This window comes from Bos indicus x Bos taurus, chromosome 8 (assembly GCF_003369695.1).
Source record: "Bos indicus x Bos taurus breed Angus x Brahman F1 hybrid chromosome 8, Bos_hybrid_MaternalHap_v2.0, whole genome shotgun sequence".
Classification (NCBI taxonomy): Eukaryota; Metazoa; Chordata; class Mammalia; order Artiodactyla; family Bovidae; genus Bos; species Bos indicus x Bos taurus.
Genome location: NC_040083.1, coordinates 861,607 through 885,407, shown reverse-complemented (window position 1 = coordinate 885,407; position 23,801 = coordinate 861,607). Strand labels below are relative to the sequence as shown.

The 23,801-nt window shown below is 49.7% G+C and overlaps 1 protein-coding gene and 1 long non-coding RNA gene across 7 annotated transcripts in view; one reads left to right on the top strand and one right to left on the bottom strand.

Annotated features, from left to right (window-relative positions):
- The window catches only part of PALLD (palladin, cytoskeletal associated protein), a 365,135-nt gene that overhangs the window by 33,614 nt on the left and 307,720 nt on the right, over positions 1–23,801 (bottom strand). The window lies entirely within an intron of this gene.
- Positions 4–8,523, top strand: LOC113896855. Its single transcript, XR_003512151.1, has 2 exons — positions 4–1,472; positions 6,505–8,523. It is a non-coding gene; the product is annotated as an uncharacterized LOC113896855 (long non-coding RNA).

Genomic DNA, 23,801 nt, shown 5'->3' with positions numbered 1-23,801 from the left:
AGAAAGTCTCAGCAGTTCTCTGCTCTTCCCTCCTTCAACTCTGAAGAACGAGCTCGTGGGACTCTGATCACGTGCCACAGCCCGTGTACAAAGGGGAAACGGCTAAGTGACTCGTTCAAGGTCACATCAGTTCCTGGAGAACCAGGTAGGTGCGTGGAGAAGAACTGGGACCTTTCACGGGGTTTCCAAGGAGCCTGTGTCCCTTTCCCTCCTGAGGACCCTTCACTCGCACGCCTCTTTGCTCCCGTAGCAACCCGCGCCTTTCGGATCTGAACCATCGGGCAAAGTTTTAAATGTCTACACATGTAGGCATGGACTCTTTCCAGGGTGAGGTGGTGCAGCTCTGGCAGCTCCGGAGGGGGATGCGTCAGGACTAATGAGGGGTCCTCTCTCTGTCACAGGAATCACGAGTCTCCATCCTCCCACCCCCGACAGTCTGGGCATGGCTGTCAGCAAGAACGGATTTACGGATGGCTGCGTGGGGAAGATTCAGATTTGACCGAGATAAACAGAGCTGTGGAAACCACTTTGAGTTTCCGATTCTGTCCTCTCTCCTGTCACCTGATGAAGGCAGCCTTGGAGAAACCAGGCAGCTGGGTGGCCAAGCGCGTGGGGGCAAAGGCTGGCCCGGCAGGGGCACGACAGGGGACCCAGCGGTGAGATGCACGCTGTCCCCGTGTGAGCCCCACAAACGCCTCTCACACAAGCACGGCCATGCCCGCCCTGGCTCCCTTTCAGAGAGGACCACGTTCTTCCCCCAAGGACTGCCCTCTTCACGGGCAAGTGGACAACAGGGGCACCTGGGGAGGGGGCCTGGAGACCGGGGCAGGGACTGAGCCGGGGTTAGGCTCCCCACCTTCTGCTCACAAAGCCACGGGGCTGGGAGGTGGGTGCTGGCCTGGGAGGGTGGCTGACAAGCCCGTGGGTTGGGGGGGAGGGCAGGGGGGCTCCAAAGCCATGGGCTGCGTCGTCCCATCCCGACTGCTCAGTAAACAGAAAAAGGTTATGAAAATGCTAGTTGTTATTACCACAGATAGCTCTGTCCCTGGGGGCCGTAGCCCAAGGTCAAAATGAACGCTGTGAAAGCAGACTTCTGGAAAACAGCTTCTGTGTGACTTGGAAAGTCCCAGGGCTCACGGCGATGGAGACGGAGCAATCACAACTGTCCGCAGGGACTCCTGGGGTCACGAGGCTGGAAAGCAGCCATGCTCTCAGAGTAAACAGGCTGCGCGGTGCATGCTTTCTTTCCCCTCTGACTGTGACACAGAAGCCCTGCACCCTGTGAACCAGGCCCTGCGGTTCAGAAGGACTTTAAGGCAGGGCTGTGACCCGCAGCCTGCTCCCAGCACCCACCGCTCACAGACGTGGGGACACATCACAGTCCAGCACGAGCATCTGGCGTGTTCAGTCAGGCTACCCGACACAGGCCCACCTGGGACCGCCCAACGCCAGGCATTCTCACACGAAAGCAGGTAAGTGAACTTGGGATAAAGTGCTGGGTGCTCCCATAATGGAGTCCTCTCTGACTGGGATGAGCTCAGCATTGTACGTCTGAGAGCTTAGCAGATTAATTCTGGGTGCTTGCAGACAGGATATAGAATACCCAGAAGGGCTTCAGCCAGGCCTGTGTCAGCTCCCCCTGTGACTTGCTACAGCAGTCCCTCAGCGGCCTTGTCCTGCATGGATGCTTCAGTGTGCGTCTCCACCACAGAAACGATGCCCACTGGGCGAGAGCTTCCCAACACCTGAGTACTGCCCCTGGAGACACGTATACAAGGGCTTCCCAGGCGGCTCAGTGGTAAAGAACACGCCCACCAGTGAGGAGACCAGGGTTCGATCCCTGGGTTGGAAAGATCCCCTGGAGGAGGAAATGGCAACCCACTCTAGTGTTCCTGCCAGGAAAATCCCACAGACAGAGGAGCCTGGTGGGCTACAGTCCATGGGGTCACACAGAGTTGGACACAAGTGAGCACCTCTAAGCAGACTACACAACAGGTATACAGGTCACAGTTCAGAGGACAACCTCTTAGACCATCAAAACAAGTTAGCCAGGAGCCAAAGGAGAATGCAGAGAATGCATCCGTTGTGTTCAAGGGAGGCTGTGAGGGCAAAGCTAACTATTAACATGTATTTAGAAGCATCCCCCAGGAAAAACAAATGCAAAAAGGCAAAATGGTTGTCTCAGGAGGCCTTACAAATAGCTGAGAAAAGAAGAGTAGCTAAAGGCAAAGGAGAAAAGGAAAGATATACCCATCTGAATGCAGAGTTCCAAAGAATAGCAAGGAAGATAAGAAAGCCTTCCTCAGTGATCAATGCAAAGAAATAGAGGAAAACAATAGAATGGGAAAGACTAGAGATCTCTTCAAGAAAATTAGAGATACCAAGGGAACATTTCAAGTAAAGATGGGCACAATAAAGGACAGAAATGGTATGGACCTAACAGAAGCAGAAGATATTAAGAAGAGGTGGCAAGAGTACACAGAAGAATTATACAAAAAAAGATCTTCACGACCCAGATAACCATGATGGTGTGATCACTCACCTAGAGCCAGACATCCTGGAATGCAAAGTCAAGTGGGCCTTAGGAAGCATCACTATGAACAAAGCTAGTGGAGGTGATGGAATTCCAATTGAGCTATTTCAAATCCTAAATGATGATGCTGATAAAGTGCTTCACTAAATATGCCAGAAAATTTGGAAAACTCAGCAGTGGCCACAGGACTGGAAAAGGTCAGTTTTCATTCCAATCCCAAAGAAAGGCAATGCCAAAGAATGTTCAAACTACCACACAATTGCACACATCTCAAATGCTTATAAAGTAATGCTCAAAATTCTCCAAGTTAGGCTTCAACAGTATATGAACCGAGAACTTCCAGATGTTTAAGCTGGATTTAGAAAAGGCAGAGGAACCAGACATCAAATGGCCAACATCTGCTGGATCATCAAAAAAGCAAGACAGTACCAGAAAACCATCTACTTTTTGCTTTATTGACTACACCAAAAGCCTTTGACTGTGTGGATCCCAACAAACTGTGGAAAATTCTAAAAGAGATGGGAATACCAGACCACCTTACCTGCCTCCTGATAAATCTGTATGCAGGTCAAGAAGCAACAGTTAAAACCGGACATGGAACAACGGACTGGTTCCAAACTAGGAAAGGAGTACGTCAAGGCTGTATATTGTCACCCTGCTTATTTAACTTATAAGCAGAGTACATCATGTGAAATGTCGAAATGGATGAAGCACAAACTGGAATCAAGATTTCTGGGAGAAATATCAGTAACCTCAGATATGCAGATGACACCACCCTTATGGCAGAAAATGAAGAGGAACTAAAGAACCTCTTGATGAAAGTGAGAGGAAACTGAAAAAGTTGGCTTAAAACTCAACATTCACAAAACTAAGATCATGGCATCCGGTCCCATCACTTCATGGCAAATAAAAGCGGAAAAAATGGAAACAGTGACAGACTTTATTTTCTTGGGTTCCAAAATCACTGGAGATAGTGATTGCAGCCATGAAATTAAAAATGCTTGCTCCTTGGAAGAAAAGCTGTGACCAACCTAGACAGCATATTAAAAAGCAGAGACATTACTTTGTCAACAAAGGTCCGTCTAGTCAAAGCTATGGTTTTTCCAGTAGTCATGTATGGATATGAGAGTTGGACCATAAAGAAAGCTGAGCACCAAAGAACTGATGTTTTGAACTGTTGTGCTGAAGAAGGCTCTTGAGAGTCCCTTAGACTGCAAGGAGATCAAACCAGTCCATCCTAAAGGAAATCAGACCTGAATATTCATTGGAAGGGCTGATGCTGTAGCTGAAACTCCAATACTTTGCCACCTGATGTGAAGAACTGACTCACTGGAAAAGACCCTGATGCTGGGAAAGACTGAAGGCAGGAGAGGAAGGGGACGACAGAGGATGAGATGGTTGGATGGGATCACTGACTCGACTGACATGAATTTGAGTAAGCTCTGGGAGATGGTGATGGACAGGGATGCCTGGCACACTGCAATCCACAGGGTCACAAAGAGTCAGACACAATTGAGTGACTGAACTGAACTGAACTGAAAAGCATCCCCCTAAGGCTGGGGGAGATGTCTGTGTCATTTTCCCCTCAGCTGTTTCTGCTGCCGTGAGTTCCAGAAGCAGGGCTGTGAAGCTCAGGCTTGAACGATGAATGATGACCTTGGGAAAAGGTCCTGTCTCTCAAAACAAACAACCTAAGGGCTTCACTCGCCTGGAAGAAAAGGCATTCTCCCACGTTTCTCCCCTCCAAGCATTTTCAGCTCAGCATTGCCCTCTCCCCTCACATGTAGGTGCTTGCCAATTGCTGGGTGCTTTTAATTAAAGTCTCCAGATTTCTGCCAAGTTCAAAACTAGCTGCTCCATCGGCCTGCGTGGCACTCGGGACACTGCAATGACTTTCTGAGGGGTAAAGCCACCATCACACAGGTTATTCACAAGGAAATGCAGAGTCCACCAGAGAGAGAAATGTTCAAGGAGTTCAACTCCAGCTTGCCCACTGGCTTTTTATGACATCAGACAATTCACTTCTCCACTCTGGGACCAGCTTCTCAACTATCTGCAAGGTCCTAATAAACTCTAAGGTCTACGAGCCTTACTCCTTAGTCCAGCAACATTTAAACATTATAAAGAGACCGATTTTAAAGGAACTTGTGAAGAACTAACCAGGTCCAGGTGCGGTGCTTATTGTATACACATAATAACCTTAGGCACATGCTGTTTTCACCTCCCTGTCAACTGTTTTGGAAAAATGAATGTATGTCCTGGCAAACATAAATCGGCTTCAAAGGCACGAAAGGCAGACTAAAATAATCCCACAGTAAATCCTTCTCCAAGAGGAAGGACAGGTCTATGCAGTGAAAAATAATCACCTACTGCTTAACACGAGCTCCATTTCCTTTTCTTAAGGCAGATACACCTATAGATACATCCCATCCCGAAAGGAAGAAAAGCGGCTTTCGGGTTCTGCCTTCCTGGGTGTGTTTCCACTGCAAGGTGCAGCCCTGAAGTGTGAACTCCCTGTTATGTTAGTAGACGTTTCTCCTCTTCCTACCACAGAACCTTTTCTGTCCCTTGGCCACTCTGACCTGATGCTGTAAACATTCTAACATGGAAAGGGGTTCCTCACCCTAAAGGGGTCCCCCAGCCCATCCTTGCCTTGCTGCCCTGCAACCCCCAGCCTCTTTCCTCGAGCCCTCTCCTCCTCTGACCTTTGACACCAGACCCATCCTCATTCCCTGACCTCTGACCAGGCCTGGTCTCTCCCACCGTCTCCACCAGCTTTCTGGCCCCATGCTCTGTGCCTCCCTACTTCCTCTGCGTCACCCTTAGTCCCTCCGGGGTCCCGAATGCCAACTTGACAATCCACTTCCATGTGACAGAAATGCAGTATTTGACGTCAACTCAGCACATCTAAGTCAGAATCCTGCTCAGCCCTCACCCATGTCTCCCCCATAAAAGATAGGATGTTCAAGGGCAAACACACAACCAGGCCAGGCTGTCAGGAATTCTCACTGAGGACGACAGGAAGGGGTCTCCTAGTCCTCCGACAGCCGACTGACCACAAGGACAGGACCCTCTGAGGGAAAGCAAGCACCCGAGAGCCAACACGTGAAAACAAGCCACAAGAGAAAGATGAGCAGGCGGACAGGTGCCTCGGCCCAGGGCAGGCCACCTGCAGACCAGTCTCACTGAATTTCGTGTACTAACGCCTGCCTCGCCCCCATTTCTGGCTTAGGTTATTTGAGACGCTCTCTCACACTCTGAAGAAAGTGGCCTGGGGCCCTGCCATTCTAGCATCCTTGGTGTACACACACGGAAATGGACACACGAGAGGTCACACAGCTGCACAGGCCTCACCAGAACCACCGGCAGGTGAGGACATGCTAAGTTCAACGCAGCCACCCTGATGGAAGCTGGCAAACCAGTGCGGGGACGAGCCCATGCCTGCCCCCAAGCTGCGGAGCAGACCCTCCGGAGGACGGGGAGCCAGCGGTCCCCAGCGCTCATCTCTGCAGTGGGAACCAGAGCAAGGTGGAGGCAGTCTCCTCTTTCTGCTTTCACAGTCTTCTACACTTGTGGTCTGAGGACTTTTTAAAGTTGCGCACAGAAAAAATATGATGGTAAAAATATATATAAAATTCTTAAAACATAAATTATAAACATGTAACTCTTAAAACACATAACTCCAGAAGCTACTATTCTAAGAAAGGTCACATCATAAAAGAAGACACGGAGCTGGTGTCCGAGCAAATGCATATTCCGGAAGCCCGAGGGGGTTGGGGTGTGTGTGTGTGTGTGTGTGTGTGTGGCGGGCAGGGGTGGGGGGGCCACGTTCCCCTCACCCCCACCTCTCCCATCACCACTGTTGCGGGTACCTCCTGCGCCATGGCCGTCACCGGGCACCTTCTAGGTACCAAGCACCACTGTACGTGCGAGTGCATACTGCCTCATTTAATCTTTCTAACCCCCGACAGATCCTATCGTCTCCACTTTACAGAAGAGGAAATGGAGGCACAAAGGTACCCTGAAAGAGCTGTCAAGGTTACACACCTGGAAAGTGATGCAAATGCAGATTGAACCCAGGCGTCTGGCCCGTGACCACGACCCTGGCCTTTCTCGTTAAGGCGGCAGGTTTATCCAGATCCACCTGTACTGGGGTCTCTCCAGCCACAGAGGACCTTCCTGGTGTGGGTTCTGACCACAGCAGTGGGCGTCTGTCCCTTCTATGCCCTGTTCTTCCTTGTCACTGGGGCCTAGACACTGCAGCGGGGCTTGAACCAGATACACAGAGAACCTGCCACACGTGCTGAAGACGTTCATGTGTGTAACGGAGTTACTGACATAATACCCAAGGAGCTGACGCTGACGTCTACGCCAGGCTTGACAAACGTCCACTCACCGGAGAAACTCTAAGAATATACTAAGTAACTTGAAGGAGTTAAGCTGTGAAACTAAGAAATTAATTTGCTCCCAGAATTTCTTATTCCTGTATTTGTATTATCAACCAGCATATGTTATACTGAGGGACTAGTAAACGTTCTGTGTGTGTGCACTGCTCAATTGTGTCCAACTCTGCAAACCAATTGTAGCCCGCCCGGCTCCTCTGTCGACGGAACTTTCCAGGCAATGATCCTGGAGCCATTTCCTACTCTAGGGGATCTTCGCAACCCAAGGATCGAACCTGTGTCTCTTGTATCTTGTACCGGCAGGCAGATCCTTTACCACTGCTCCACTCATACCTGGAGGAAACATTCAGTCTCTACTAAACATCAACTATTCAGAGCTACCCAATCTCAGTCTAAAACGCAGTAGAGGGACAGAAGGTGAGACACCGGTGAAGAGTCTCACTGCATATTTCACAAGTTAAAAGTGAATCCAAACTTCTAGGAACATTCAGGAGACAGGCCACCTAACATAAAAACCCAGCATGGGTTTCAGGGCACAGAAGTTCCATGTACGCTTAGTTCTGGCCTTTACTGTGCTCTTGGAAGAAGATGCTCCTTGAAGAGACAGAAAGAAGAATGCGGTGAACAGCTGGCACTGAGCCCTTAGGACGGCTCTGTCTCTTAAACCTGCCTCTTCTGGCACCCCTGCCACTGGTGCCACACCTCCCTGCAGAACTGAGGGCCACCAGGGACTTGGAGGCCTTGACTAAGACAGCTCTCAGCTTCCTCCTGTCTGTGGAATGCAAAGCTGAACTATTTTTAAATCGTCTTTTAAAATATGTTTAAAATGCCTCCCAGTGTAAAATGCACTCTTGTGTCTTTCAAGACTGGAATCTGAACACCACTCATTTGCTAAGTTACTCCATCCCGAGAGACTGAATCACTGAAGATGCTGGATTTTTAAACACTGTTATCTTTTACATGCTGACGAACAACACTACTTTATAAAGACGACTTTCTAGGTTTGTGTGAGCACAGGCCCGTCTCTGAAGAACGAAGCATTCTGAGTTAACAACTTGTGATAACTAATGACTTCAGCCTCCTGAGGGCAAAGCAGTGAAGGAATGCGCAGGTGGGCCCAGGAACTCAGCGCAATCCAGCTCCTCCGAGAGGTCAGCTGTTGCTGGTCTCGGTGTCATGGTCCGAAGGTTCACAGTGCGGATGCGCCGTCACCTGACCACCAGGCTCCAGCCCCACCCTCTCAACCAAGAAGGAAAACGTTCTTGAGAAAACTCAGAATGGCGCTCTGGCAGGCTCGACAGATATGGTCAGTGAAGAGACTGCTGACTGTGGAAGGAATCATTAATTTTAAGTGGCTGTGACCCTCTGTGCTTTGACCGGCTGGCCCTGACATTCCTTAGTGGTGGGGAGGAGGGGTGCTGGGGACGGTGCCCAGGGGTCTTCCCTTGAGAGGCAGGCCCACTCCTCCCAGCAGGAAATGGAGTCTATCCAAACATGTCCCAGGAAGAACTGTAATAAATGTTCCCTTCCTGAGAAATGACTAAAACCACTAAAATAACCCTTAGATTAAAAAACCCAATTATTTATTGAAATGACTTTTTTTTTTTGAAATGACTCTTAAGAAAAAAATGAGGGAGATTTATTAGAACCACATGAGGTTTCCAGCAGGACTACACATGACTTTGTTCAGTCCAGAGTTATTCATCTGGTGTTGCAGCAAGTGGGATTTTCTGTAACATGGTCTTCAGGCCCATCTCCAACACAGGGAAAGCCTGCAACATCTTGAAATGCCTTTTGGAAGAAAAAACTTCACAGAACGTACAGCTGTTGCATTGCACTTGTTTACTGAACTTCACAGATCTTTTCCAAGACACGTAGACACTGCAGTCTGCCGCACACACTGGGCTTACGATTACACTGTGCTGTCTCGTACGCTAGCGGCCCTCACTGAGAGCACGGTGCACACCTGAACGTGCTGCTGCTCTTTGCTCCTGGCTGCGCCACACAGCGTGTGGGATCTTAGTTCCTGGACCAGGGATTGGACCTGGGCCAGAGAAAGTGCCCAGGCCTGACACTGGTATGCCAGGGAACTCCCGTGTTCCTTCTGAAATAGAAGACAAATAATGGGAAAAGCCACGGCAGAGAGTATAGCACCTTCGTGACAATGCACACGGGAGGGTGAGGGGTCCAGTGGGGGGGGCACTGGGCCCCCCACCCCCGAGTATATGAGGCCCGTTTGCGTGAGGTGAGGAGCTGACGGAGTAACTGGGTTTCCTCACTCCCGGCCTCCTGAGGGAAAACACCAAAGTGTGAACATCTTGCACTAACAATTAAACCAAAAAGTCTTTTCTAACAAGAATATAGATAAAAATTTTAAGGAATGATGGGTCCAATTCATTTGACTTCCATCCAGGGCCACCTCCTCCCCCATGGGTGGGGTGAGCCTGGCTCAGAGCAGCACAGAGCTGAGTCCAGCGGGTCTGTGTCCCTGTGTGTGTGTGTGTGCGTGCTTACCTGCGTATCTCTACGTGTGTCATACATCCACACGTGTCATGCATCCACACACGTCATCTCTACACACTTCATACGTCCACAGGTGTCATGTCTCTACACGTGTTATACATCCACAGGCGTCACGTCTCTACACACATCATACATCCACAGGCATCACGTCTCTACATGCGTCACACATCTATACGCATCATACATCCACAGGCGTCACATCTCTACACACGTCATACATCCACAGGCGTCACGTCTCTACATGCGTCACACATCTATACGCATCATACATCCACAGGCGTTACGTCTCTACACACATCATACATCCACAGGCGTCACATCTCTACACACGTCATACATCCACAGGCGTCACGTCTCTACACACATCATACATCCACAGGCATCACGTCTCTACATGCGTCACACATCTATACGCATCATACATCCACAGGCGTCACATCTCTACACACATCACACATCCACAGGCGTTACGTCTCTACACACATCACACATCCACAGGCATCACGTCTCTACATGCATCATACATCCACAGGCGTCACGTCTCTACACACGTCATACATCCACAGGCGTCACGTCTCTACACGCGTCACACATCTATACGCATCATACATCCACAGGCGTCATACACCCACACGCGTCGTATCTCTGTACGTGTTATACATCCACATGCGTCATATGGCTACACGTGTAATGAGATACAGCCATATGAGCATAATGCATATTTTCAGGTTTAAATATGATAGCATTATTACCTGAAGATGATAGTTTTGAGTAAAAATGATGCAAAATCTATTAACTACACTTATATTCCCAACATGACCTTCTGCGTATGATCTACTGCCTTGGTTGTGACTACCAGTAAACAAAATGATGTCTGTAATCTCAGAAGCATAAGCAATTCGGACCAAGGAACCAAGGAATTCACATGTATTTTTGTTGCTAATACCTTCTGCGTAAATTCAGATTAATGTTACAGTTTTAAGTACAGAGGCAGAAAAGAATGAATTGATGAGTGGCTTTTTTTTTTCCTGTGGATATTTTATCAATCTATAAAATATGCTGTAAGACATTTAAAGTCACTTATGATACATGTTTAATGACCTAATAATGACTAAATTTAGCGAGACCACCATGTTGTCCTCTTTTAAAAGTTGCTACTGTGTAGTATCAGGAGGATGCTGGGACCCTGAAGGGGTGGGCACTCCCTCCTCCACTGTTTCCAGGTTGGGGGTAGCCCTCCTCGCCTGTATCCTCACCCCCTACCCTTCCTCCCTTTGATGAGTGTGGGGGTAGATATGACAATGCATCTGTGAAGGGGCAGGTAAGCTTTTCAACTCAAGGCTGAGGTGTCAACGAGCTCATGACATAGGCTTCTCCTCGAGTACAGATCTGAGGCTTGGATCTTTTTCTGACTTCTCAATTCATTACTCGAATGGTCCCAAACTTGAACACGGAGAAGTAGTAACCCCTCAAATATCTATACATCATTCATGCATCCTAAATCTGAAATAATCTCAGATGTATGGCCCCCCTTGCTAAGAAATCAGCGCATTTTCAAGGCAGCAGTCATTTAGCAGTCTCATAGAGGATGGTGTGGGTGGTCTCAGGTTGACTCAATGTAATGACAAAAAAAAGCATTAAACAGGGCCACTCCCCCGATTAAGGCACCTGGAGGACCATCTACTGATGGGCACTCTGGGCAGGTCCCTTCTCACCGGGGGCCTTCCACATCTCTCTCCCCCTCAGGAACTCTGGCAACAACACCTTTATCCACATCTTTTCAGACCAGTCAGGGTTGAGTATCCCCACCCTCCCCTGAAGACAGAAAGGTTGCCTTATCAACCTTTGTAAATTCAGCTGATCTAGACACTTAAATTTATCCTTACCCAGGGCTTGCAACGTTTTAACTTTCTTACCTTGTAACAAAATACCACCATCAAACTTTGATTAAAGAGTTGGGTTAAAAACAACAACAACAAGTCAACATAGTCTTTTTGACCAACAGAACCTAACATTTTCGCTTTTAGAATTAAAGTACAATGATAGTTCTGAAAATGGATAAAGTCATAATACAACTTTGTCTCTTTGAAAATGAACTCTTAATTGTAACTAACAACTGCAGACGTTGCTACACAAGATTTCTTTTTATCTCTTTTAAAATTAAATTGTTATTTCTTAAATGCCCATCATAATAAAAAACAAAACATGCCAAAAAAATTCTACTGGGTTTTCCATATGCAAAATAAGCCTTCTTGGCCCCCAATTCATACCTTATACAAAACTTAACTTGAATCTTCAACTTAAATATGGACCTAAAATTATAAAATCTCACAAAGAAAACATAGGAACATCTTTGTGACTCTAAGTCAGGCAAAGATTTCTTTGAAAGAAAGTGAAAGTCACTCAGTTGTGTCCGATTCTTTGTGACCCCAAGGACTACTGCCCACCAGGCTCCTCTGTCCATGGAATTCTCCAGGCAGGAATACTGGAGTGGGTTGTCATTTCCTTCTCGAGGGGATCTTCCTGACCCAGGTCTCCTGCACTGCAGGCAGATTCTTTACTGTCTGAGCCACCAGAGATTTCTTTGACAAATACCAAAAAGCGTGGTCAATGAAAGGAAAAAAAAAAAGATAAGACTTTTTTTGCCCTTCAAAATGCAAAGGCTACAAAAAGCAGGCTGTGAGAAGCAAGTTTTCCCTCTCATTTCAGCATTGCCCCCAGCTTCCAGCACACACCCTGCCCAGTCCCTGGCCCCTCCCGGGCCAGCCTGCGTGAGGACGGCACACAGACACACAAGGCATGGTGGCTCTACTGCTCTTTGTAACAAGAGTTTTTCTAAAACACAAACTTCCATATCTGATCCACTTCCTCACCACTCGGTGCCATGCTCCTGGTGACCTCAGCCGGCCACGCACACAGTGGGGGCCAGATTCTTTGGGAGTAATCAGTATCAGTTTATTTAAGCAAATATGGAAAAGGAACAGAGTAAACATTTTAATTTGCTTGCCTTGGTGGAAACATGAAACTTCCTCCACTATCCGTCTCCCTGCACGACTCTGGCCATGCTTCCCAGCTCAGCTGGGTCAGCTGTGAGATGTGGGGCCTGGCACTGAGACACTGTCTGCCGTACACAGAAACCAGTTCTTCAGCTGCTCCCGTGCCTATTAAGTGTTCTCAAATGATGAAATTTTCTTTTAGGTAAAAATGAGAGTCTCCTCAGTCACTTTGATAATTAGAGAAGTATGTTGTTGTTCAGTCGCTCAGTAGTGTCCGACTCTTAGCGACCCCATGGACTGCAGCATACCAGGCCTCCTTGTCCATCACCATGTCCTGGAGTTTGCTCAAACTCATGTCCTTTGAGTCAGTGATGCCATCCAACCATCTCATCCTCTGTCATCCCTTCTCCTCTTGCCCTCAGCCTTTCCCAGTTCAGGGTCTTTTCCAGTGAGAGAAGGTATTGCCTGCAAACATGGCCCCACTACAGAGCCCAGTCCACTCCTAATGACCTGTTTAGTAGCTTCAAAGACAAGAAGAGGACCTGTGTCTCCCTCGAGCTCACCATCCTGCTTCACAGCTTTGACCACTGACACGTCTTTTACACTTCTGGCCTGCTCGGCAGCCCTCCACCCACTGGTTCTAACCCTGGAAGGGTGGGGCCTCCAGGGAGCTGGGGGGTCCATGGCCCTGGCTCAGGGAGGAGGGCCCAGGGGAGCCTGGCACACAGCCTGTCCTCAGCGGGTCCTTCTGCACCAAAGAGACCCCACTGCCCTGCTGTGAAGGGCGGGCACACGGTCGGCAAGGTCAGCGGACACTCCTGGATGTGACACAGGGGGATGGCCATGGACAGTATCTAACACTGCTTCTTCTGCACTGATGTAGCGGGGGTGCAGGCCTGTGAGACTCTCACTCTAAACCCTCGAAGCCTGTGCTGTCCGATCGTGGTGACCGCTGGCTGCTGAGGCTTGGCCACAAGGCTGACCCGGCCCGAGATGTGCTGTGAGTGTGAACCTCACACTTATTTCTGAAGACTTAGTTCAAAGACAGAGAGTGTAAAAATGATCTCACTCTCCCTGTTTACATTACATGTTGATACAGTATTTTTCATCTATTGGGTTAAACATGACACACCGCTAAATTTAACATTTCCTTTTCCTTTGAGGTCCGACTGCTGACTGACACGCTCAAGCTGTGCCTGTGGCCTGTGGATGTGTCGGCAGCTCACACCCGACTTCTGGACCTCGCTCCTGGGGCTGGGCTCTAACCGTTCCTTGAGCCTGCTCCCGAAGATCTCGTCTCTGCGCAGTGAGTTACCCCCAGGGCAGGTGCCACTGAGCGGGACTCTGCAGGGCCTCGTAGTCTGAGGGCCCGCCCTCAAGCACCAGGCCTGTGGGAGCAAGGACACAGTGGCTCAGGACAGGGGCACAAGCCAGCTCCCAGCGACTCACTCGTTTTCCAACTTGTTTGCCAACTTCCCAGCAAACAGTATCAGAAATTATTCTAACACGGTGCTTCTGACCTGTCCCAGTCTTCTCTAAGACATTCATGTGCCTGCTTAAGGCCCGTGGTCAGGGGGCCCCCATCATCTCAGGCCCAGTGCCCCCCTTTAGGCAGTAAGGAGAGGCCCCAACTTCACAGGGAGCCTACCCTGCTAAAGGTCATGCTGCAGGGCCACGGTGATGCGGGAAGGTCAGCCCCATCGACTACCGGGAACATGAGCATCATTGGGTAGGGGCTGGGGGGGAGGGGCTGTGAGGAGACAGGCCTGGGGCCGCTGGCTTGAGGGTAAGATGAAATGCACAGAACAGAGCAGAAGTAAAAATGATGCAGCATGTCACCCAGAGAGGGAGTGACCAAGTCACAGAGCTGAAGTTTCATTACAAATTTGAATTTTCCCTCCAATTTATAAATGGGCTTCCCTGGTGGGTCAGTGGTAAAGAATCCACCTTTGCAATCTCCGCAGTGCAGGAGACCTGTGTTCGATCCCTGGGTGGGGAGGATCACCTGGAGAAGGAAATGGCAACCCACTCCAGTACTCTTGCCTGGAGGATCCCATGGACAGAGGAGCCTGGCAGGCTTCAGTCCATGGGGTCGCAAAGAGTCAGACACAACTGAGCAACTAACACTTTCACTTTTCCAATTTATAAAAATGTTGAAATAAACACTTTAATGTCAAAGTACAGAAACAACTGCCCATGGCCTTGAAATGCAGACTGTTGTTATACCTGGAGTAGGTTTGGGAGGGGGAGAATCTAGACTGAATACTGTGGGCAGAACAGCGCTCTTCAACATGCTCTGACAGACAGGCTTGCAAGGGCCTCCTGCTGAAAAGTCTGTTCTGAAAAGTTAATACAACCTCCTCAACCACCGAACAAAGCATCTATCTGCTGACTGGAGAAAATGTATCTCAAAGGAAAGCTGCCAAGTTAAAAAGAGATCACAAAGGATGCTTTTTTCATTCTGAGAAAATGTTAAAAATGTTAATAAAAGTATTACTTATGCTTGATCAAACTTTATAAAAATGAGATGCCAGGGAAAACATCGACCAGCACACTAGTGAGTGCAGGGCTGGAAGGGCCTCCTGGTGTTACTGAGGCAATCTGGCTAAAAATAGCCAGCAGCCCCCCTGCTTGGCAACCATTCTCCCCTGGAATTCGGCTGATGGAAATAAAACACACAGAGAGGCCTGGCCCCCCTCCACAACATTACATCATTCTTCCTTATTAGGAAAGCTTCTTCAAATCTGACATTCTGCCTGAAACAATCAGAGCTTAATTCTCAATGAGCAATCCCAGGCGGGGAGCTGGCCTAATCAGAAGGGTCTGAACGTCAGGAGGAAGGTGGGTGAAGGCAGGCACGTTTCTGCCATGGCATTTTCCTTCTCTAAACAGTGGCACTGTAACGGGAAGCACTGAGGAGCTTTCATGTCCCAGAGAAGGCACACGGAAGAAGCGCGTTTACTATAGTCCTCAAGTGCTCGCTTCTACATGCATGAAATAGGCACACATTATAGTGAACAAAGGGGCTTCCCTGGTGGCTCAGACGGTAAAGCGTCTGCCTACAATGCGGGAGACCTGGGTTCAATCCCTGGGTCGGGAAGATCCCCTGGAGAAGGAAATGGCACCCCATTCCAGTACTCTTGCCTGGAAAATCCCATGGACCAAGGAGCCTGGTGGGCTACGGTTCATGGGGCCGCAGAGTCAGACACGACTGAGCAACTTCACGTTCACATAGTGAACAGAGAGGGGAAATCAGAAACTCATCAGCTCTTGATTTATCACAATTGCAATACTGGTTCTGACCAAACATTTTGGTATCTCCCTCTAAGATGATGTTGTGGAAGTTAAGAAGCTAAGATCTCCCTTTCACCCCCAAAGACCCATCACTATTACGTTTGACTTGCAGGACAACTTCGGGTAACCCTTTGGCCTGAGATGGTACCATATTACCACATTAACCTGGCAACAAAAGCAAAAATAAACAAGTGGGACTACATCAAACTAAAAAGCTTCTGTAGCAAAGGAAACCACCGACAAAATGAAAGCTCAACTATGGGATGGGAGAAAATACCTGTGTATCAACTATTTGATAAGGGGTTAAAATCCAAAATATATAGGGAACTCAAGCAACTCAGCTTCAAACAAACAATCCAATTAAAAAATGGCAGAGTAACTGAATAGATATTTTCCCAGAGATATTGAAAGAGCCAAGAGGCACAGGAAAAGATGCTCAATATCACTAATCATCAGGGAAACACAGATCAAAACTACAATGAGACACACACTCACACCTGTCAGGATGGCCCTCCTACACTGTTGGTAGGAATGTAACTCAGCACATCCAGTAGGGAGAACAGTATGGAGAGCAGGGTCCTCAAAAAATTAAATACAGCTGCCATAGGATCCAGCAATCCCACTCCTTGGTGTCCATCCAAAGGAAATGAATTTATTATCTTGAAGAGTTATTTGCATGCTCATGCTCACTGAAGCACTATTTACAACAGGCAAGACATGGAAACAACCTAAGTGCCCATCAACAGATGAACAGATAAAGAAGACGCGGTGCGCACACACACTGGAATATCACTCAGTCATAAAGGAGAATGAAACTTTGTCATTTGCAGCACCGTGGATGGACTCAGAGGATATTATGCTAAGTGAAATAAGTCAGACACAGAAAAACACTCTGTTATCACTCATATGTGGAATATTAAACAAACAGAAAAGTTAGTAGACAACAGATTGGTGGGTATCAGAGAAAGGGGTGGGGGAAATGCGTGAAGAAGGTCAAAGGGTACAAACTTCCAGTTAGGAGGTGGGGAAGTCCTGGAAACGTGACGCACTGCACGCTTGTTGCTGTTCAGCTGCTCAGTCGTGGTGTCCGACTCTGCAGCCCCATGACTGCAGCCCGCCAGGCTTCCCTGTCCTTCCCGTCACCACCACCATAGTACTGCATGGTGACTACAGTTAACAATACTGTGTTGTATATTTGAAAGCTGATGAGAGCAGATCTTAAAATTCTCACAAGAAACAAAATTTGTACCAACATAAGGTGATGGATGTTGGCTTATCGTGGAGATCACTTCACTGGAAAAAAAAGAGAATCATACTTTAAAATGTTATATAATTAAATTTGTTTGCAAAAAATATGCCAACTGATCTAGACTTCTTAAGAAAGGTAAGATTTACAAAGTTAAGATGTAATTGTAAAGCAAAAATTAATGAAGGCAAACCTCTGCCTTCAATAATCACCTTTCCATAAATACAAATGGGTCTATTCATCAGCGTGCTGATTCTCTCTGATGTCTTTCTCTCATCTTGACATAAGGCTTATTTTCATTGAAAAGAAAGGGTTACAAAAAGTCCACAGTGGTGCAGGGAACCATTACATTCTAAAGCAATCAACTGAGAAACCAGCAACCCTGAGAAGCAAGGGTCCACCAGGGACCCTGCCCAGCGTGCAGCGAGCTCCTCCTGGTGGGCAGGCAAGAGAACAGACTGCATGCCGCCCCGCAGCAGAACCAGCTCAGTCACGCACTCCTGGGGTCGTGCGGTGAGGACCGCTGTTCAGAGGAGGGCAGTGGACAGATGGGAGACAGGCTGGGAAGGCAGCACTGACCAGTCCAGGCGGGCACTTCAAGATCTCGCTCATGACTAAACTTTTCTGACTTCAATGCTTTCAAAGGAAAGAAAAACAAACACCCCCCGAATGTCTTGACCTGGGACCTGGCTGGGCCTCCCTGTTTCCATGTGGGCTGGGCGTGGCCCTGGGAAAGCAATTCCATTTAAGAGAGCAGAACTTCTGGGCTCCTGGGAGCTTCATCCATGGCCCGCTCACCAACTCAGGGATTAGAGGCGGAGTGTCCCTTGCAGGCGGGTCAGCCACCACCCTGGGTTCAATCACTGGCTGAGTGCCCTTGGCCACGTCAAGTTCCCGAGCCTGTGCCTGCACCCTCGAGGGGCAGTCATAATGCATTTCTGTCCTGGGCTGAGAGGGTGAGAAGAGTTATGACATATGGAATGCGCAGAGCTCAACTGGAGCACACCTTCAGCAAGTGCAGCAATTGACCTCCAGGATGGCCGTGTACATCAGTGTCCAGACAAGGACCCTTCTGTCCAGGGGAGGGTCCTGGCCTGGACAGCACTCGCCCCCACGGGCAGACTGACTGTCCTGGGAGAAGTGGACCCTGGGGCACCCCTTTAACACTCTGCATGCCAAGGTCCCAAAATGCAGAGATGAACCCATTGAGAAAAGCAACTAAATGTGTGTGTCACTGGTACCAGAGGGTTTGAGATTAGGCGCAGGAAGAACGCCTTAACGCAACAACCACTGACTGCAATTTACAGCGCTTCTCTTAAAACAGACCTGACAGCTAGTCACGTGATAACCTCCCTGTTCTGCTCAGCTCAGAACACTCTTTTGCAACATCACCCCAAACACACTACAAAGATGCATTTACACGGTCTCGGTTACGTGACAGAGCCCCTCCGCACAGACACCCGGGAAGCAGGTGGGAGTTACAGCAAAGAGATAAGGGTACAGGGTGCGTCCTGGGCACAGGCGAGCTCGGCACCTGCCTCTCCCTCCACCTGGGAACAGCCAGCATGGAAACACGCCTGTTAAACATGAGCTTCAGTGGAAAGCATTCTGCTGGCACCCTCTCCTCCTCCTGGCCCTTGAGCAGCTCCCTCTTGACTATATATAGTGAGCTCGGGAGCTGGCCGTGACCCGCGCACACAGCCGGCCGCCTGGGGCTCCCCAGCACCTTGGGCCTGGGGAGGACAGGGCAGTGGCCAAGATCCTGCCCTGCGCCCCTTCAGGCCCTGACACCGCGGAGCTGGCTCCCGGGGCTTCGGCCTGCAGAACCCACCCAGGTCCGTCCTGACAAACTCCTGGGGCTGCTGTGGGACCTTGGGGAGCATCTGGATGCATTTTGGGGTTCAAGGGTGTGTAACCCCCCACCCCCGTGTGTCCATTCGAAAGTGACAAGAGTGTGTCCATCCAAGGGCCAGAGCGGCCCATCCCCGACCGGCTGGGCATCACCGCCCCTGGTTTTCGGCAAGGCTGCAGTCTATGTAAGGACAGGCCCACGTCTGCTCTATTACTCTGTCACCTGGAGCTCAGCACACCGTCCATGGATGAGCCCACGGACCAGGGCAGGCAGGAGGGAGCGAACGCCACCCTCGCCCCCCATACCTGTGTGTGCAGCCACACAGATGGTCGCCCGGCCTGAGCATGAGTGCACACGTTCTCTGCGGGGCTGGTGGCTGCACTCGCCCCGCCCACTCCTCGCACTTCAGTTCTCTCCTCCACACGAGGGGAGGCGACTGGGGACAGTGCTCTGCTGTCATCTCTCTTCCTGTGACTAAATGGCGTATCGTGGTGCAGCTCCTCCAGCCAGCCCCCCGACCTCACCAAGGCACCTAGCTGCCCTATCCCCGTCTTTCCCTCTCCCAGACCACCTCCCACCGCATTCTCCTGGAGCAGCCCAGAGTTTCTCAAGCGGTGCATTTTGTAACTTCCTGACTAGCCTGCCCTTAGGACAAGTCCTGAGTTCCCTGACCTGGGCCTGCTGGCCCCATTCTTGGGGTTCAGCCTGCCCTTCTGGGGTCCTCCTGATGCAGCACCTGGCCTCGCCCCCACCCCTTCTTCGGGTGTGGTCCAGCCAGCCCCCCCCCCCGGCCCCACCCAGGGAGCAGTGGCTTCTGGTCTCTTGTCCTCACCTGTCAGCCTCGCCCAGGGTGGCCCTGTCTCAACTGCATCCCATCTGTGACAGCTGGTACCAGAGTCTAACACCACGTTTCCTATTGAAAGTCATCTCTGACACACACAGGAGAGGCTGGCGACTATGTGGTGTGAAAGGAGAAGACGCTGCGACAATCGCTGGTCTGGGAGGACCTCCCCAGGCTGCCCGCTCATCTCTCCATCTCCTGATGCTCATCAGCTGGCTGTGACCTCTCTCCACCCTCACAGCAGGGTGGTCGTCTGTGTTTCCTCCCAAGAGACTAAAATTACAAAAACTGATTTTATGAATCTTAACCAGCTTTTTTTTTTGCCAAGTTTAACAGTGAATAAGCAGTATTTGCAAATCAACTGAAAAAAAAAGGTGATTTCAGCTCAAAGTCCTACATCCATTAGTGTCAATGGGTCAAATTAAAGTATTCTGAGTACAGGGTGTAGATTGGCATGCCCAGGAAGCACTAGAGGGAGCGAGCAGAGGCGGGGACCGCTTACTTATTTCATCTGAAAGTCCACAAAGTAGAGTCACTCTGATGATTGGAGCTCAAGGCAACACTTAAAGCCCCTGGAGAAATAACCCCAAATTCAAGCTTGTACTTTCTGACCCTTCTTCATCCATTCCATCATCAAAAATTATTAACTACTAGTTATAAACTAAGACCTGGGATGTGACTGGGACGTGATGACTACAGTTAATAATACTGTATTGTGTATTCGATAGCTGCTAAGAGTAGGCCTTAGACATTTTCATCACACACATACACACAAATCTTTTTTGTAACCGTGTATGGTGTGGGATGTTAAATAGATTTACTGTGGTGACTACTTCACAATACACACTACAAATGCAGAATCATTACACTGCACATGCGAAGCTAACAAAATGTTACATGTCAATCACATCCCCTGATGAAAACGAACTTCAAACTTACAGGGAACACAGACTCTTGTCTGCACCACTGACTCTGGGATCGTCTTTCTCCTCCATTCTGTCTTCTGGCCTGGGCTTCTGCTCCATGCTGGGCAGCAGGCTCGTCATGAACGCAGCCTGTTGTTTGTTGTTCTTCACTGTTCAGCTTGATTCATTCAAATGCGGGCAGCACAGCAGGTCTGAGATAAATCCCTCTGCACTCCCACTCTGCTGGCATGGTGGTGGGGTGCGGGGGGGGCCGTGTCCTTGGCCCCTGCAGACCCCCAGCCTCGCTGGCAGCCTTTACATCTGACTTAGGAAGGCAGTGACCTCCAAGTCAGCCGCATGGTCAGTGAGAGCTGAATCCTGGTGGCTGGACTCCCGCCGTCTGCCCTAAACAGCATGTCAGCAACTGGATGGTTCAACACTGACTGCTCTGCTGGAAAGGGCCAGTATGTAGGGTTTCCATCAATGTCACCTATGGGCTTATCCACTGGGCATAAGAAACCTATAAGGTTTTTTCCATTTTTAGCCTTAATGGTTTTTTGATCAATTACTTATTAAAGCGCTAAGATAATGAAACTTTCAGTAGAAGTCAGTTTGGGATGAATACAAAAAATCCACACGGATTTTCCAATTTAATTCAAGAAACTAGACAACTGTCCTATCAACTGTGCAAATAAAGTTTCGTTGTACCTCCTTCTTCCATCTGACACACGCAGGTCACATCTGATTTAGGGGGACGGGCGGGAACAGAGAGGTCGCAGCCTCTGAAGCAGTGAGTCACGCGGTGTGAGTGTGGGGAGTGTACCAGAAGCACTGGGACGCTCGCCTGCGGGAGGAGGAGCGGTGCGCGTGCACATGCCTGCCCACTCCCAAGCTGCACCAGGAGAGCAGGCGACAAGCGACAGTCAGCGATGGCGACGTCAGAAAACACCCCGGTGACAGAGGAGACCAACATCTCCAACGGCGGCTGGATTTCCCAGGCTTTTCAAACAGGTTGGTGTGTAAAGAACTGTCGTCCTGAGAGGATGTCTGGGGGTGGGGGCGGGGGGAGCTTAGAGTGTGGGTGCACAGCTTCACAGCCCAGGAGACACTTCACTCTTGTTTCATGAGTTCTCGGTTGCAGGGGGGCATCGCCCCCAGGAGCCTGTCCAGCCCCTGCCTGGGGCAGGGGGACACAAGACCGCACAGGCCCCATATGCTGCCCCACTCCAGGCTGGCTGGTCAGGCACTAGGCCATAAAGCTCCCCAGCTTCAAGGTCAGACAAGACCCACTCTGCCTGAGGTCAGACCCTCTGCTTCTTATGATCTCAAGTCCAAGCAGGATGAAGGGAGTTTGTGAAACAAGTATACTGAACACCTTGGTAGGAGTTTATGACTTTAGATTTCAGCAGATCCACTCCTAAGTGGACATAATGAAAGAGAATAAATGTCCTCCAGGTCACTTGGTGGGTGTGTGTGGGGTAAGAGGAAGGGACGGGGCAGAGTGCTTGGGTTCTTATCCTCCTGTGTGCACAGCGCCACACCAGCGATGCGTGGTCTGGACCCCAACACTGCCACTCACTGAATGTCTGCAGGTCTCACTGTCCTCTTCTCTAAAAATGGGGATAACAGCACCTACTTCTATGACTACCTGGCAAGTTTACATGAGATCGGGATGTAAAAATGTTAGTATCCCTTCCCTTTCCTTCAATATTCAGAAAATACGAAGATTAAGTTTGGTTTGCATGAAATCCTCTCTAGGATCTCAGAACCCAGTGCAGTATTTGAGGCAGACTTTGAAAAGCAGACTCAAATTCTCCACAGGTTGGTCCACGAACCCACCAGGGCCCAGGAGAAATAGCCCCTGCCCTGTGCTCACATCCATGTCTGCGGAGCAGCAGAGTCCACGTCACAGCCACAGGTTTCCCGCCCATCACGGCTGCCCCTGCGAGGAAACATGGTCTGACTCCTGCAAGAGCAAACAACTAAGCGTCCCCAGCACTGAGTCCCCGGAAGGGGTGCCGGAACCCCTAAGGGCCCGCTCACCCCTGAAGCTGTGCACTGCCAAGGAAGAATGCAGGCCAGGGTCAGCGCCCCACCTGATGCCACGTGACCGCCCAGGGACGGGGACACACTGGGCTGCACGCCTGCTCGGAAGTTAAGGTCTCAATCAGCACTTGCTGCTGTGATGAGAAAAGCCCTCAGCTCACTGCAAGGTCACCTCCCGGCCTGTCCCGAGGGTGTGTGGGGCCCTCATGCTGCCTTTCAGGGGAAAGGCCACGTGTGTCCGCAGTAAAGGCGGATGCTAATCCGGTCATGAAATAGGCAGAAGGCATGAAGGAACGTCACTTCTGGCCTGAATTCAGAGCTCCAAGTAGCTTTGGACACTGATAAAATACAGAAATGAAGTAGATTCATAAAACTGAACATTTCATTACTTTGCTAAAGATCAGGATTCAGGATATTTCATAAAGTCAGATAACTTGTCTTCAGGATATTTCAGTGTGGAGTATGTTCTCGGAATCCATGCCTTTCCTTCCCACTAATTACCACACAGGAAGAAACTCTGCCTGAAGGTTTGAATTCCACCAGTGTTGAGAGCTCAGAACTCAAATGGACATACAGCTCTAAGTTTGACAAGTACCCCGACTTTCTGTTTTCAGTACTGTCTCCTTTCTTACCCTGAATGTAGTTATGTTTTGTGCAAAACACGTTATCCTCAATGACGGTGTGAGAGAAGACGGAGGCAGGGAGGGGGAGAGTCCAGGTACAGCTGTGCCCAAGCAGCATGGCATCCTTGCTGGGCTGAACGCCAGTGAACAGAGGCCCCTGCTGCCCAGGCTCCGACCACAAGAGTGGTCCCCATGCTCCATCTGACCCTGAACTGTGCATGTGCCCAGCTCTCCTCGCTAGGCTCAGAGCACCCAGGACAGGCCCTGCGACGTGGGGCAGCCCACAGCTGCAGGGTGACCCTGAGCTGACAGTTTAAGCATGAAGCCCCCTTCAGCATGCGTCCCTGTCACTCTTGGGGGCTGGGTCTCATCTTCTCCTCTGTCACAATCTGGGGGTCGCTCTCCAGTTGCAGGCCCTCTTGGCTCAGCTTCCTCACAAGCAAAATCAGTAGAGCAGGCTACGTTTTTGCTCTAAAGTTCAGATTATCTGTTACAGGAAGTGAGAAGTAATCCTGAATAACACCGACCCGGAGATGGGA